The sequence below is a fragment of the Dasypus novemcinctus genome, chromosome 26 (genome assembly GCF_030445035.2).
Source record: "Dasypus novemcinctus isolate mDasNov1 chromosome 26, mDasNov1.1.hap2, whole genome shotgun sequence".
In the NCBI taxonomy this organism is placed as follows: Eukaryota; Metazoa; Chordata; class Mammalia; order Cingulata; family Dasypodidae; genus Dasypus; species Dasypus novemcinctus.
Genome location: NC_080698.1, coordinates 44,642,830 through 44,658,550, shown reverse-complemented (window position 1 = coordinate 44,658,550; position 15,721 = coordinate 44,642,830). Strand labels below are relative to the sequence as shown.

The window sequence follows — 15,721 nt, the reverse complement described above, 5'->3', positions numbered from 1 at the left end:
GAATTTACTTCCATGATTCAGATATTGCCTTTTTCCCCTTCTTTTTCTTCCTTCCTGGAATACTGGACAGTGTTGGTGATTCAGCGCCATATTGCAAACATGAGGATCACATTGACATACTAGAGATGGGGAAGGAGGCAGTTTAGAAGGCACCTAGTCCTTTTTTATTTCCTTTAACAACTAAACTAATTTTATAGGGACTATCTCCAAATTCTTATTACATAAGAAAAGTAAGTCATTTTTATTCAACAGCTATTATTTCAGCTAAAATTTTACTAATAAATATTGAATTCAAATCTCAGTTTTCTGGAATCCCTCCCAACATCCTATAGTTACACTTCTGGTCTTCCATAATATTGTATCAGACTTGCTTTGGGTAGGTGTGTGGGAAGATTTGTTCATCTGGAAGTCCCAATACTCTTCACAGAAAATCAGAATTAGTAATACACTTATTTAAATTCATTTACCATTCTAACTACACTCAGAGGTCGTCTCTTCCAGGAGCCTTGCTGCATTTTACCCTTACATGTAAGGGAGTAAAAGCAGACTTGTTAAGAATATGGGTTCCAGAATCAGATTTCCTAGATTTGAATATTTAATATACTACTTATATTTGGGTGACTGAGTAAATAAATTAACTTCTCTGGATCCACCTCTAAAATGGGTTTGTTAAATAGTACCTACTTACCTTATTGAAAAGAACAAGTTAGTATAGGTGACTCTCTAACAACCTTGCCTGGCTCAATAATTTCTAGCTACTATTGTTACCTTTGGCTAATTTGGCTTTCCCTCCTCTGGTTCTCTATGAACTTCTTTCAAGACACTCACAGTCCATGTTGCAGTTCTTAAGATGTTTTCAGTAAATGAAAATTGTAGCATTAGCACCACTAGCAACATCTGGGAGCTGGTGAGCAATGCAAACATACTGTTCCAGAAACTGGGGGTGGAACCCAGGAATCTGTTTTAACAAGACTTTCAGATGCACAATAAAGTTTGAGAACTGAAACAATCCAGCTGAAATCTCCTAGAGAACTCATCAAAAATAGTTTCCTGACCCTTAAAGCCTTCCAACTGAAGATGGGGTCCAGAAACCTACATGGTTAGCAGGCTTGCCATGTGATTCTTCAGCACATTAATGTTTGACCAACACTGCGCTTGTAAATTGTGCTTTACTGGTCTGTTTCCCCAGTGGACCCTTAGTGACTTGCAAGGGAAGTTTATGAGAATTTGTTGTGGTTGCCTTTTTAAAATTGTCATTATTACTACTACTGCTGCTATTATCATTATTTATCATTACCATCCTCCTCCTCCTCCTTCTCATTGTCATCGTCATTATCATCATTATTATCATGCTAATCTTAGAATATCTAGTGCACAGTCCAGTTCCAGGCACAAAGTAGTTGCTCATTATACAAGGTTTCCCAAAAATCCCAGTTAAATTTCAATGTTAATTCCTTCAGAAGAAGAAATACTACACACACTGTGGCAATTTGATATTATTTATGAATTCCATAAAAGATATTTGATTGTGTTTGTAAATTAGTCTTTTTCTCAGGTGTGATACCCTTTGTTTGTATTAGATCCATCTGAGATGCCTTTGATTAAATTATGTTACGATTAAGGCTTTGATTTGACCACATCATTAATGGGTGCAGGGTTGAGTCCCTTTCCTCCTTGGTGGGCTGATAAAACAGACTCTCACAGGAAGTAGATAGACAGAGAAGAACACAGATGAAGTGCAACAGCTCCAAAGACATGGCAGAGGCCCCAGAAGAGAGATGAGCCTGATAATGGATGACCTTATGAAGAGAACAGAGCAGCTGAGCCTGGAAAGAAATGAGCTCTGGGAAGAGAGATGAGCCTTATACCACCCTATGGCTGAGATGGGAAGAAGCTGAGTCCATGGAGCCTTAAGAGGAAAGAGGAAAGCTGAAACTTTGCAGACATCGCTCACTAGCTTATATCAACACGTGACAATAGACTTAGGGTGAGAAAATACTTCTTATGGTACCTTGAGTTGGACTCTTTAGGGCTTTGTGACTCTAAGCTTCTGCCCCAAATAAATACACTTTATAAAAACCAACAGAGTTCTGGTACTTTACATCAGCACCCCTTTGGCTAATACACACACACACAACAACAACCCATCCTTTGAAAGTTTATTTCCATTTCTTTGCCACTTAGTTTGGAAATTTTTGAATAATACATTTAAAATAATTTTTTGTTTCAGTCATTCTTTACCATTTTCAGTAAGAGGCACAGAAACAAATAACGACAATTAAATACTTAGTTTTTAAAATTCATAAAACTAAATAAATGTAAGAGCAATTTAAATAATTAAACTTTCATGTGATTTTTTGGATATGTCTGTAACATTCATACCTTTGAGGTTATTAAAGATTAAAACTGCACTAAGACATTTGGGACATTTTGTATTGGTGTTAAATGAGTTTAATTTGGTTGTGGAAAGTGGAAGAAATATTTTTGATGAAAATATTTCTTCATATATAAAATTACAACCATAAGTCTACAGAAAAACAAGCTATTGAATTAAGCCTGAGCGGCTATTTCAAATAAATAAAAAACAGCAATGTTTTTGTTATTTTTTTGCTGTTAACAATTTCCTTTGCTATGTGCCAGTGGAAGTCAACATTCAAAACATATATATATATATATATATATATATATATGAGGAAAATCTTTTCAAATTGAGAAAACTATATCCAGTGGCTTATTTTTCCCCAATCAGTTGCAACAAAACACCATTTTCTACTCTTAGCAATGGAATATTAATCTACCTTATAGGACAAATCCATGAATGCACCCACTTTCCATATCTGAACTCAAACTAGTCACAGTTCCCAGAAAAAATATTATAATCCAGGAATGCTACTGTATCACGGCATTAAGATGCATACAAACTAGCGTAAGTATATCTTGGTTTTGTCAGGCTGAAATCCTGGCACTGAACCCCCTCCCCTACACTAGGCACACTAGTCCAAGATTTCTCTGCCTGCCGTGGGTAAGCATCAGGAAGGGGAATGTAAGGGAGGGGAGCTCACTCTACTATGTGGGGTATGCCCAAAATGCCTTTGCACAAAGTAGGCCTTCAATATAAGCTGAATGAATGAGTGAATGAGTGAATGAATGAATGAGTGAATGAATGAGTGAATGAATGAACAAATGAACGAATGAATGAATTAATTGGTGGTGTAAAACAGCTCTCAACTCTCATTGGGAAATACCGTACAATGGACTGTGATTCCTTCTTAACCACTTCCCACCTTCTATAAGCTCAAATTGAGACAAAAACTTAAGTATAAGAAGTTAGAGTTGAAAATGTTTTAGAAATGATCTAGTCCACTTAATTAGAGTTACACAATTTAATTTAGTGGTGGAGATCACTGATTTGAGAATGAGACAGACCTGAGTTCCAGTCCCACTTCTACCATATTTTAATATGAAAAAAACAAAAACAAAAAAAAAACTACTCCTCTGACTCTGTTCTCTGCATGCATTATGGGAGTTCATAATAATATACAATTTACTTGTTTCGTTTACAGGAGATTAAATGACATATTTTGTTTGCAATGGTCATACCACCCAAGACCTAGGGGAGAAACACAACCAAAAAACTCAGGGCAGCTAAATCCAGTCCTAGTGGTCCTCACTGCATGCCACCATGATTTTTTTTTTTCATTTGGCCTGCTCTCCTCTCAGTACTTTGAGAAAAAGATGAGCAGATTAAGGTCAACACTGTGAAAGTAGCCTTTACACACTTCCAAATGAATTAACTCAAAAATAAAACAATTGATGAATACTTCACTTAAAAAAAAACAATTTACATCTCTAAGATGCATCTTTTGAACCTTCACCCCCTTCCCACCATAATCAAATGATATCACTGTAAATTGATCAGTCAGCAATGTAATCCAGCAAGCTAAGTTATAACCCAGTCAAGTCTGGCAGATTTGAGAAAGAGCTGTTTATCATTACATGGCAAGTGGTCAGAACAAAACAAAACAAAACACCTGAAGAACTGTGAGCTCTGTAAAATTCCCATAAAAATAACTGGCTAGAAATTTATATAGAAAGTTTTCCTCCTGAGGCATTTTCCTCTATTTAAAGTACTATTAATGAGCATAATTCAACAAAAGTCAAATATTAATATTTTTTAGCTGTTCTACTAGATGAAAAGAGTAGAGTTAGATGCTAAGAGGGATAAATGGACTTCAGAGTGAGTAAGGCCCCACCATAACTAACCTCAAATAAGTGACGATTAAAAATAAAGGATGATGGTAAGTGGATGTGGCTCAGTGGTTGAATGCCGGCTTCCCACATATGAGGTCCTGAGTTCAATCCTGGCCCTTGGTACCCAAAGAATCCAAGGTTGGTACCCAAAGGAACATGAGTGAATTCTTAAGGAAAGAATATATTGGTTAGTTGCTTCAGGAAAGGCTGAAGGGAGTAGACTCCCTGTGACTGGACTTTGAAGAGGTCCCCTTCCCTACTTCCTAGTACTGAGGCTAGGGTGACATAAGGGACAGAAGATTATGGGGATCTAAAAACTTCTCTATTCTTACAGGAGTGGTTGAAAGAGGATTTTCTTACCAGGATGTAGTGAAGTAATATTTCAGGGCTCTTGAGGGTAGAGAGGTAGGGGTTTGAATCCTGGCCCCATCTCTCAGTGAGGGTAGACTTCCTTACCCTCTCTACACATTAGTGTGTTTATATGTAAAATGGGGATAATGATGTTTCCTGAGTGTGAAAACAAAATGATGTAATGTATATAGAGAGCTTAGCACTACACCTGGCACACAGAAAGTGCTTAGCCTGGTAGGTAAAGCCACGATGACGGCCATATCATTGGTGGCTGGGGTGGTACTGATAGAGACCCCAGAATTGGCTCTGACTGGGGAGTACAGTTGAATGTCTGGGTTCCAGAGTCTTCACATATAATTGCTATTCATAAATATAATGCAGTTGTCTGGATGATCCTGTGCAAATGTATAAGGAAGGGTCTCTGATTTGCTTGACTATTTAATAATAACATTTATTGAGTGCTTATTAAATACCAAGCAATGTCCTGTGTTCTTTAAAAGGATTTATTCATTTATTCCTCAAAAAATTCTCTGTTTTAAGTCCTAATATTATTTTCTTTCTCTTTTTTTTTTTTTTTCCCAGATCTAGACTCAGGATTAGAGAGATTATAATAAGCATCTAAAATGCCACTGTAGGGAAGCAGACTTGGCCCAATGGATAGGGTGTCTGCCTAGCACATGGGAGGTCTGTGGTTCAAACCCTGGGCCTCCTGGGCCAGTGTGGAGCTGGCCCATGCACAGTGCTATGCGTGCAAGGACTGCCCTGACACACATGGATGTCCCTCGCATAGGGGAGCCCCACGCGTAAGGAGTGTGCCCCGTAAGGAGAGCCGCCCAGTGCAAAAGAAAGTGCAGCCTGCCCAAGAATGGCACTGCACACATGGAGAGCTGACACAGCAATATAACGCAACAAAAAGAAACACAGATTCTCGGTGCCGCTGATAAGGATAGAAGCAGTCACAGAAGAACACACAGCGAATGGACACAGAGAGCAGACAACTGGGGGGGGGGGGAAACGGGAGGGAGGAGGGAAGGGAGAGAAATAAATAAAAAATAAATCTTAAAAAAAAATACCACTGTTAGTATATGATGGAAATGTGTTCAAATTCAGCTGCTTTGGGTTGTACTCAAGCACTGAATTAGGAAATTAAGCATTTTGCCCTTTGCTTGATTCTCCTTTGGAAGCTTGGATTTTTGACTCAGATCCTAGGTGAAAAAGGGAGAAAGTACTTTCACCTTCATCCTGCTTTGCTCAACATCCAATTTTCCTTTTCAAAAAGGCTTCATTCCCATGAGCAGCAATAAATGCTGGGTCCTGGCTCAGCCTCCAGGTTGGCCCCAGGGGTCAGACTCCATAGAAGCAAATATTCTGGACAACCCTGCCCTTGTATAGGAATGTGGCAGGAATGGGGGAGGGGGAGGGAGGGCAGGCAGGTAGAATAATAGAAGAGTTATAAGAAAGATAGTACAGGGACATGGCAGGAATAAGAGGGAGAGAATAGTAGAACAGGCATAGAAAGATAGTACCTGACATGGTGGGAATAATAATAGTTTTTGTTGTTGTTATTGTTATTGTTATTAACAGTAGAGCTGACTGGGCTCTAGGAATTTTATTAAATGCTTCACATGGATAACCTCATTTAACCCAGACAACAGTCCTATGATGATGGAACTATTATTGTCATCATTTTACAGATGGGAATACTGAGGCTTAGAGACACTGGACAGAATTGTCCAAGCTGACAGGGTTAGCAAGCAGAAGCAGGGATTTGAACTTTGTTTAGACCCTGCGCTCTTAACCATTATGCTATACTGCCTCCTGAAGGTAAGAAAATTACAATGATCTTTCCCTGTAAACCATTCCCGGACTTGAAAGTAAATACATTTGAAAGAGAGAGAGAGAAGATACAAGAGCAAGTTTGAGTGCAGCAGCAAAATTAAATGTTGGTCATTTCAAAACAAGGTACTTTCCTCCTACAATACAGTTCTTGTAACAATTTTCTCCAAGCAGTTATCAAGAAACCTGATGTAAACATGAGAATATAAGTATGTCCCTGCTTCTGAGGATGGTGGGCCAGCATATCTGACACAGGACTCTATTATTCCAGAAAACGTGGTCCCGAAAGGCACACAAGCTAGTAGTTTTCCCCAGGTACCAAATACAAAATAAATATTTCATTTCCATGTCCTTTTTCATAGTTCCCCTCTTGTGCCTGCCATTCATCTCCTGGCCTCTTTCTTTCCTTATTTTTATACAGAAAGATGTCTAAGATGTGCTCTCTTCTATGAAAAGGGTAGATGAGAGGGAGCCGGTATGCCTCACTTTCGTTTCAACCATCTTAATTCTGTTATGCCAACTCCACTGAACTTAATTATAAGGAATATAGAAATACACAATTACCCTCTGTTCTGTTCTTCAGATGCTATATTTTGATAAAATTTACCACATGCTGCTATCCCCTTGAATACTAGAAATGGATGTGTGTTCATATAAAATTTGTTATAATTACAATTAAAGTATAGCTTACATAATGATAGTGTTAAGATAAAATTATAGATGTGCCGAGACAACACAGCCATGCATTCTTCGAAGAAGTACAAGCTTGGACCAATATTTGGTAGCTGCATAAATAAGGAATAGAATTTTGGGTAAGCCACAAAGTCTTCTTAAGGCTTTGCAAATACCTGAAGGGAGCCTAAAGCTCATGAGATACAATGCCCCCAGCTATGTTTTCAATGGAAAAGTGAAAGAACACTGCGAAATACTTGGTGAAATTGTTCAAAGTAGGTATCCATCAGATATTATAAAGTAAACATGTTGCTTTTCTCTTGAATCCCTGGATAATTCCCTAAACTCCATCATGTATATCAATGACAATAATTTCTCAACTGAGTTTGATGAGGCATAAATAATGATTTTGTGATTGCACTGAACTTGAGAGTTCAGAATTGCTCTGATTAAAGAGGTACCCTATTACAAATAACATAAACCTTACAAAATATGATTATGACTACAATATCAGAAAGAAAGGCAGAAAATTGGAATGTTTATTCTAAATGCCATAGTTATAATATCTTAACTAAAGTAAGTGGGTGCCATATGTGATTAAAATAATTATGACACTATTTTGTTCGGCTTTACTGCAAAAACAAAACTGAGAAATTTTTTCATTTCTGCTTTAATTACTTTTAACAGCTAGTTATTAAGCACCTTTAGAACACACAGGGTTAATTGCATTATCTCATTTAATCTTTAAAACAACTCTTAATGTAAGTATTCTTACTAGCTCCATTTTATATAAATGTATCGCCAGTCTAGGTCTTTCTTCACAGCCCCACCTCAAGCTTTGACCACCTATTGCATTTGTCCAGGCCCACAAGCACACATTCACCCTTTCAGAACCCAGGTTCCATCCGCCAGGACATCCTGCCCTCACCTCCAAATGTCTCACTTCTTGGAACCTCTGCTGCTGACATCTTGGTGCAAGCCACTAATAGCTTTCCCCAGATGCCTGTAACCGCCTCTTAGCTGATCTCCCCAATTTCACTCTCTTGCCCTATCCTCAGTAACACTGATTGAGGTATTTTTTGTTGTTTCTTGTGTTTGTTTGTTGTTTGCTTTTTTAATATAAGAGAGATCCCATCATACTTTTGGCAAACCTCTGCCACAGGCAACCCACAGTCAGAGTAAAAGTCAAAATGCCTGCGATGGCCTCTAAGGTCCTATGCAATCTGGCTCCCTTACACTCTGGCCCTCCAACTCACCCTCCCTCCTCGCACACGCTCCTCCAGTTCTAGTGGCCTCTTTTGATATTTCTCCAACGTGCCAGGTGTATTTCTGCCTTGGAGTTTCAGCACTGGCCAATTCTGCTCCCGGGGAGTAGTTTTCCCCCAAATACACTCTGCCAACTGCCTCACCCAAACTTTTTGCTCAAATACCACCTTATGAGTTTTACTCTATCCTATTTAAAATTACAACCCAGCTTTTAAACAGCTCCAGCTCTCTCAGTACTCTTCACTGTGCCCCATTTTCTTTACTTCAACTTGTAACAACTTCTAACACACTCTGTTATGCACTAACATAACCTATGATTTACTTATTTATAACACTGATCTTGTATGATTCATTGTATCCACATATGAGAGAGGGAGAACAAAGTAAAGTTTTGTCTATTTTATTCACTGATGTGTCCAAGGATTAAGAAAAGTGTACATGATGGGTGCAGAATAAATATTTGTGGGAAAACTTTAGTTTTAGCTCAAAAATGTTGAGTAACTTCCCCAAGGTTCCACAGTTAGAAAATGGAGGCAAGGGATTTCTTATTTGGGGTGGCTGGCTACAAAGCCCACTCTTAGCCTCCCTGATATTTAAAGTCTATGGAATTCATGATTTTCTGTAATCAGCACCTTGAAAATTTTCATTCCACTGAACAGCATCATTAAAGTGTTCTCTCTCTCCCTCTCTGTCTCTCTGTATGTATACATGCATATATATGTGTGTGTGTGTGTGCATCAATATATATGTGTATTAAATTTTCCATTTAAATCAAATAAACACAGAAGAATGGAATCCAACATGGATTGCTATGGCAATTTTATAGCAATTTAAGCAATGGTGACATTTAATGATAGAATAACAATAATAATAAAATTACAATGTTTAATTTTATTGCCCCTCATTATATGCTAAATTCAGAGATAAAATACTTTCATGCACATTTCATGCAGTCTTTACTATTATTCTATCAGATAGGTCTACTTTATTGTATGGAAACTGATAACTGATCAGGGTTATGTTATCACTTTAAGAATGGTAGGACAGGTTGTAAGTGGATAGTGAGCATTTAAAGCCATATCTGTTTAACTTCAGAATTCTATCATTAATTCCTTCATGATAATTCTGATAATTCCTCGGATAAAGCTGTGTTTCTCATCTCCGATGATATGTGCTTGTGCTAATTACCTCTAATTTAGTCAATTTCGAAGCATGATAAAAATGTTTAAATATATAGTACTTTTACAAATGGAAATATTTTCATCTAAACAATATAGAAAGGCAGGCTGAGCCCTGCTAAGTGGCTTCATTGCTACCTTCCATCAAGCCATGGAATGGAGAAAGCACAAAAGCCAGAGATGGAGAATTCTGTAAATGACCAATTATAAAACTATTAAGCTGCAGCACTTGTATAGCAAGAGGCAAAATAATCCATTAAACTGAAAATTCTCCTACTCCTCACTCCACGGCCCGTACAAACATTAATGTTGCATTTATTAGGATGCTTCCTGTGCTCTATCAACTTGACTTTCTGCAATTGTATTAATATGGTACTCTCACTTGGCACATACATCTGAATGATGGATTTCCCCACTCGAGGTTTGCAGAAAGAATGGAGTGAATGAAATAAAGTTTAGGAAGAGCCATCATAATCCATAATGATGGGCACTGAATCAGAACAAGAAGAAACATCTTTTCTCATTTTATTTGAATGAAAAATCTACTGAATATTTATTGTCTGCATACAGGGCTACTTGTTGAATAATAGAGGACAAGCATCTTTCATTTGGAGGCAAGGATTTGTATGCTCAAGTTTCTATGTGCCTACAGATTAATCTTGTTTTACAACTGAAATAAAATGTTACTTATTTCTGTAAATAGATGTGACTAAGCAATCAGCACCTTTGAAGTCTTTAAACCACTACAGTTTGGGGGTAGGTAAAACTATAAATATTCAAAACATTTCTGCATTTTGTAACAATTGTGCAATATGCATAGTGGTTAACAACCTGGGCTTTGTCAAAAAATTTAAGTTTTGAATCAAGACTGTGCCACTTACCTGCTATGTGACTTGGGCTATAGAAACACTTCTCACCTGTACACAGGGGATGGTAATACATATTTTGCAGGGTTATAGGGTGACCCATATGAGAGGAAGTATTTATAGTGCATGAATTAGTGGTTCATAGTAAGGATGTGATAAATGAATGTTATGATGATGATCACTACTACTTTCATTAAAAAGAAATGAGGGAAACGGACTTTGGCCCAGTGGTTAGGGCGTCCGTCTACCATATGGGAGGTCCGCGGTTCAAACCCCGGGCCTCCTTGACCCGTGTGGAGCTGGCCATGCACAGTGCTGATGCGCGCAAGGAGTGCCGTGCCACGCAAGGGTGTCCCCGCGTGGGGCCCCCACGCGCAAGGAGTGCGCCCGTGAGGAAAGCCGCCCAGCGTGAAAAGAAAGAGCAGCCTGCCCAGGAATGGCGCCGCCCACACTTCCCGAGCCCGCTGACGACAACAGAAGCTGACGCAGCAAACAGACACCAAGAACAGACAACCAGGGGAGGGGGGCGAAATTAAATAAATCTTTAAAAAAAAAAAAAAAAGAAATGAGAACTTCTGTGCCTTAAAAAAGATACATATTTATATATCGTCATTTTATATATTTTAATTCTCTATAATTTAGTAACTTGATCCAAGAAACATTTAGTAGCAAATATAATTGGAAGAAAGTTAATTGTCAAATCATGGAACTATCATAATTTTAAATGTGGCAAGCACAATACTCTCCTTGGGTATAAATTTACCTGTGAAAAGAGTTTGTTGTTTTGCAAAAAACATTTTTTCCCAAGCCAGTTTGTAAAAGGACCATTGATTAATTAATTAGGCTACCTGTTGCATAAATGACCTCTTAAGTAGTGATCATAAGTGCATTTTAGCTGTTGGGAAAGTGTGTTTGCAACTATTCTTAATGGGCTATTTAAAGTAAAAGGAGGAAAGAGGCAAAGTTATGCTTACTCTAGTGACCAGGAGTTTAATGTGTTTTGTATTCCCTGATGCCTGAAAATGCTTCTGTGCCCTGGGGACATCCACAAAAGATCTGCTTTAATGAAAGGAACTAAAGCTTCTGGATGGGAGGTCTATAGGCTGCACTTTACCTCAAATGGGTCCTCTATCAACTGCACCAAATGGGAAAGAAGTGACCACAAAGGCACCCAGTGATTACAGCAAGTGTTGAGAAGCGTGTATAATTTGAATATCATAAATCTGGGCTAGAAGTATTACATTTACAGTAAAGAAAATATATAATTTTTCACTTAATGAATGCCAGCTAGTGAACTGTACATTCATGTAGGCAATTGCCTGTTTTAGCTATGGGACTTTCAATTGAATATAGCAAAAAAACTAACTCAAAAGATTGAAAGAAAAAAAAAAGTAAAGGAAATATACTGGAAATTTTGAAATGCATTGAGATTCAGGTCTAGCCAGTTCTGGGAGTTCTAGAATATCAACAGGGTTCCGGCTCTCTATCATTCAGTCCTGCTTGCCATTGTTTGACTTATTCCACAAAAAGGCTCTCCTTGTGTTGGTTGGCCATTGGTAAATTTTATCTTCCCAGCTTATAAATTCCAAAGAACAGAAACAATTTCCAATTTTGCTCTGACTGAAAAATCTTGGAGGGGGTTTCTGACTGAACTGGCCAGGTTCACATGGCCACACCTGAACCAATCACCTGCTTTGACCTGAGTTAGGTGACACAACTGTGGGGCCAGGGAGGAAGCCAGGCATCATGATTTATGGTCTTACTTGGCATTTCCCAAAGAAAAGTCTGGTGATTTTATAAGATGGAAGGGGATAGGACACTGGTTAGACAAAAGCTATAGCTGCTACCCTAAACTACACAGTTCTTGCCTCTGTCCTGTATTCTATTTGCATGTAGCAAGCAGGCCCTGAGGTAAAATTCCTCACCTGTCTTGAAAAGCATAGGATTTAGGAGTAAACTTATAAAAGAGAAAAACTTGAATATGGGAAATCAAATAGACTGGTACTGATCAAGAAAGTTGTGTGAAAATAAAATCCTTAAAAAGTTATCCCAAACTTACTGAAAGTTGCAAGAGGGAGCCAAAAATACAATAGTGGAGATTTTGACACAAACAGCTTTCTGTCTCCAAGTTAAACTATGATACAAAGATATTTAAGACTCCTAGGAACTAACTTATAAGAAAATAATCAGATGACAAAAATGAGACCTAGAAAGGTAAGTAACTTGTTTAGGGTAACATAAGTAGTTAGCAGGATTGACAACACACGTTGAGTACTCTTGCTATGGTCTTTTAAAACCATGATGATATATATATATGGATTAAAGGTGATTCTGAAGGTAGCACTCGTGAATTGTTAAATTCTAAGTTTTCATGAAGTAAAGTAAATGCACTCATCGTTTCCATTTTTCTTGAAGATATTACCCAAAGACATCTGAACTGTATATGTATGTATACAGAAAATGCATGTGGATGAATCTTCAAATATAGTATGTGCCTGTCTTCATTCCTTCCCTCTCTGCTCGTTTAAGAAATATCCCTTTAAAATTTTCCCACACACCATCTGTTAGGTAAATTTCCTGAAACACAGTAAATGTGGGGGCAGAGATTGTTATAGAGACTATTCCAAATGGCATTGACATCTATATTCATGAAATTTTTAAAAAGTATGACTTTATTTCTCCACTAGAGCAATACTCTACCACCCTAGACACCAATTTTTATACAATTACATAAAATGCAGACAGCGAGGGAAGAAAACTAGGGTAGTTGTATATAAAAACATTGCTCCAAAAGTTTGAGATTATATTCAAGCTAAGTGACAAGAAGGAAAACATTGCCAAATTTATGAATGTATTTTAATTATGGAACCACATAGGAAGGCCTAGATTTGTAACGACCTCCAACAAGGTTCAAATCGACCATCACTTCCATCTTGTTTTTGGAGGGGGTAGAGGGGCCAATTGAAACTGATGCCATTCAATTCCAAGTCTACAGCTTACTTCGTATCACTACACACTAAGTATTATTTATTCAGAGTCAAGAGGTAGCAAGAATAATACATACTCTCAGAGTATTTGCTTTCAATTTAATAACAGAGAAGCCTTGAATAAAAATGTTCCCATTACTTTCTGCTACAATATATATTACAGCCCATAAAATAGTGGTCAGGGGTATTGAGTCTTTGGTCCTCGTATTATATAACCTGGCTACTTTAAGCCATTCCCATTCTGTGATTATTTTTTAAAATATGTTACTCATAGTCAATATTAATTTACATTTAATCTTTCTTAGCATTAGCAGAGTATTATTTTGCTCAGGCTCAAAAATAAATTCCCAGAAATTCCTCCCTGTTGCTCTTTTGGGCTGAAAATGTATTGCAGGGTGGTTGCAGTGACTTAATTCTAGTTGGCAGAACTCTGGCCACACATAATTTCATTAGCCTCACAGTCCTGGATTTGATAGACCCACTGGATATGACTCCTGTCCTCAGATATGTCATTTACTAACCAATTTGGTGTGTACATAGGAGAGAGAGAGAGAGAGGACTTGCTTAGCTCATGCTTTTGGTCTGGTACACCAGCAGGCAAATGAGAATCACCACTCAGAGACACCATTTACATCTATGTAGTCATTCTGGCCCACGTCCTAATTTCCAGGTTAGGAACTTCATTCCAGGCCCTGCTGAACACTGCATCATTTAATATGACTTTTACTAACTTGTCACCTACCTCCTGCCTTCAGCGCTTACCCCTTCCCCCCATAAGCCCCTAAGTATTCCTTTCCCCAGCCTAGAGATTTTCTCACCATAACTTCTTATCTCAAGTGATAGCTTTGGCATGGTCCCCACAGCAAACGCACAGGGGCCAGGGATAAAAGAAAACTCAAACCACAAGAGAACCAGCAATTCAGTCCTTTGAGGAGTTTTTTTCCATAGGATAATCTTAACTGAGTGGAACCCTGGAATCCCAGAGAAGATTTGCTTGCTTCCTTTTGCTCCCAACCTAATTCAGAGGTTCTTAACCGTTTTTAGTTCCATGGATCTCTTTGCCAGTTTGGTGAAAAGCATGGATCACTTCTCAAAATGTAGCAGCAGATAGTTTTATGACACTCAACATTGGAGGTCAGAGAAAATAAAGACAAGAAGTTGATTTTTTTCATTTCAAGCTCGCAGACCCCCTGAAAATCTTTCCACGGACCCCTTGGGGGTCTAGGACCCCTGGTTAAGAACCTCTGCAAATTGACTGTGCCCTTGAACAATGGTCTGTGTACCAGTATTCTCTCTATTCATTGTGCAGGCTTGCAGATGCTAGACAATTGGGAATTACACTTACAAGTTATGAGCTTCCAAGCTCATATGTGTACAAAGCCACTGTATATTCCAACATGAGCAATGTTTAATGGGGATGTCCTCACCAATGGTTATACCCAGCTTGCAGCTGCAATTTGATGCATTCCTCCTACTACCAGCCTCTTCTCAATAAATGCAGGTGAAAATCGGAGTCTTTTTCCCCTCAGCTGTTCATCCAACATGAATAGCTACAATTTGCAAATTAGAGGATAATGACAGTGTTTTATCTAAATGATTTTGGTCCCAACCCATACTGCTAACACTGGCATTTGATTCTTATCCTTCTCAGTCCAGGGAATTGGGGAACTAAGTGTGAGGCAAGCAGGTTTTTGCCTCACAAGTGCCCCAGGTTCACACACCGGAGAAAGAATCATCTCCCCTGGAATCTTTTTGAGCAAACAGTCCTTCAGCCTCGCCTGCAATGCTTTCCTTGACTTTAACATTTCACTCTTTCCATACAGCTTTGCCCAGGCTCTGAGTGCAAAGAAAATTAGGCAGCAAAATTATTATTTTTCGCTAAACACAAAGCATGCCTCCAATCCCCCAAGGCTCCAAGAAAACATGATGACTATACCCCAGCTGTCCTCAGGTAATCTCTCCAACCCTGTCCTGTTCTGCACTGCCCCCTCAAGGTGTCTACCTATAAGTTGAGAGCTGAGGAGGGTGCTCCTGGATTTTGCTTGCACCAGTCCAGGTTCTCCCCTTAAGCAAGCAACTCAGAGTGAAGGCTTTCTCCAAAGCATGTTTGCTTTTGAAGACATCTAGAGAGCTCAATGATGGCACAGTCGGGAGGTTTAGGGATGCTCAGAGGATTAGAGGGCCCATGACTGGCTCCAGCCTTCACAGGTACCCCTTCTTCTGGTATAAACACCAACTTCGTGCTTCTGAGAGGTGATGTAGTGACAGCCTGCTACTCAGGAGTCCCCTCCCCAATCCCAGCACCCTTAGGGAC

The 15,721-nt window shown here is 38.6% G+C and overlaps 1 protein-coding gene across 3 annotated transcripts in view; it reads right to left on the bottom strand.

Moving 5' to 3' along the window:
- Window positions 1-15,721, bottom strand: part of GRM7 (glutamate metabotropic receptor 7) — a 1,023,847-nt gene that overhangs the window by 1,005,745 nt on the left and 2,381 nt on the right. The window lies entirely within an intron of this gene.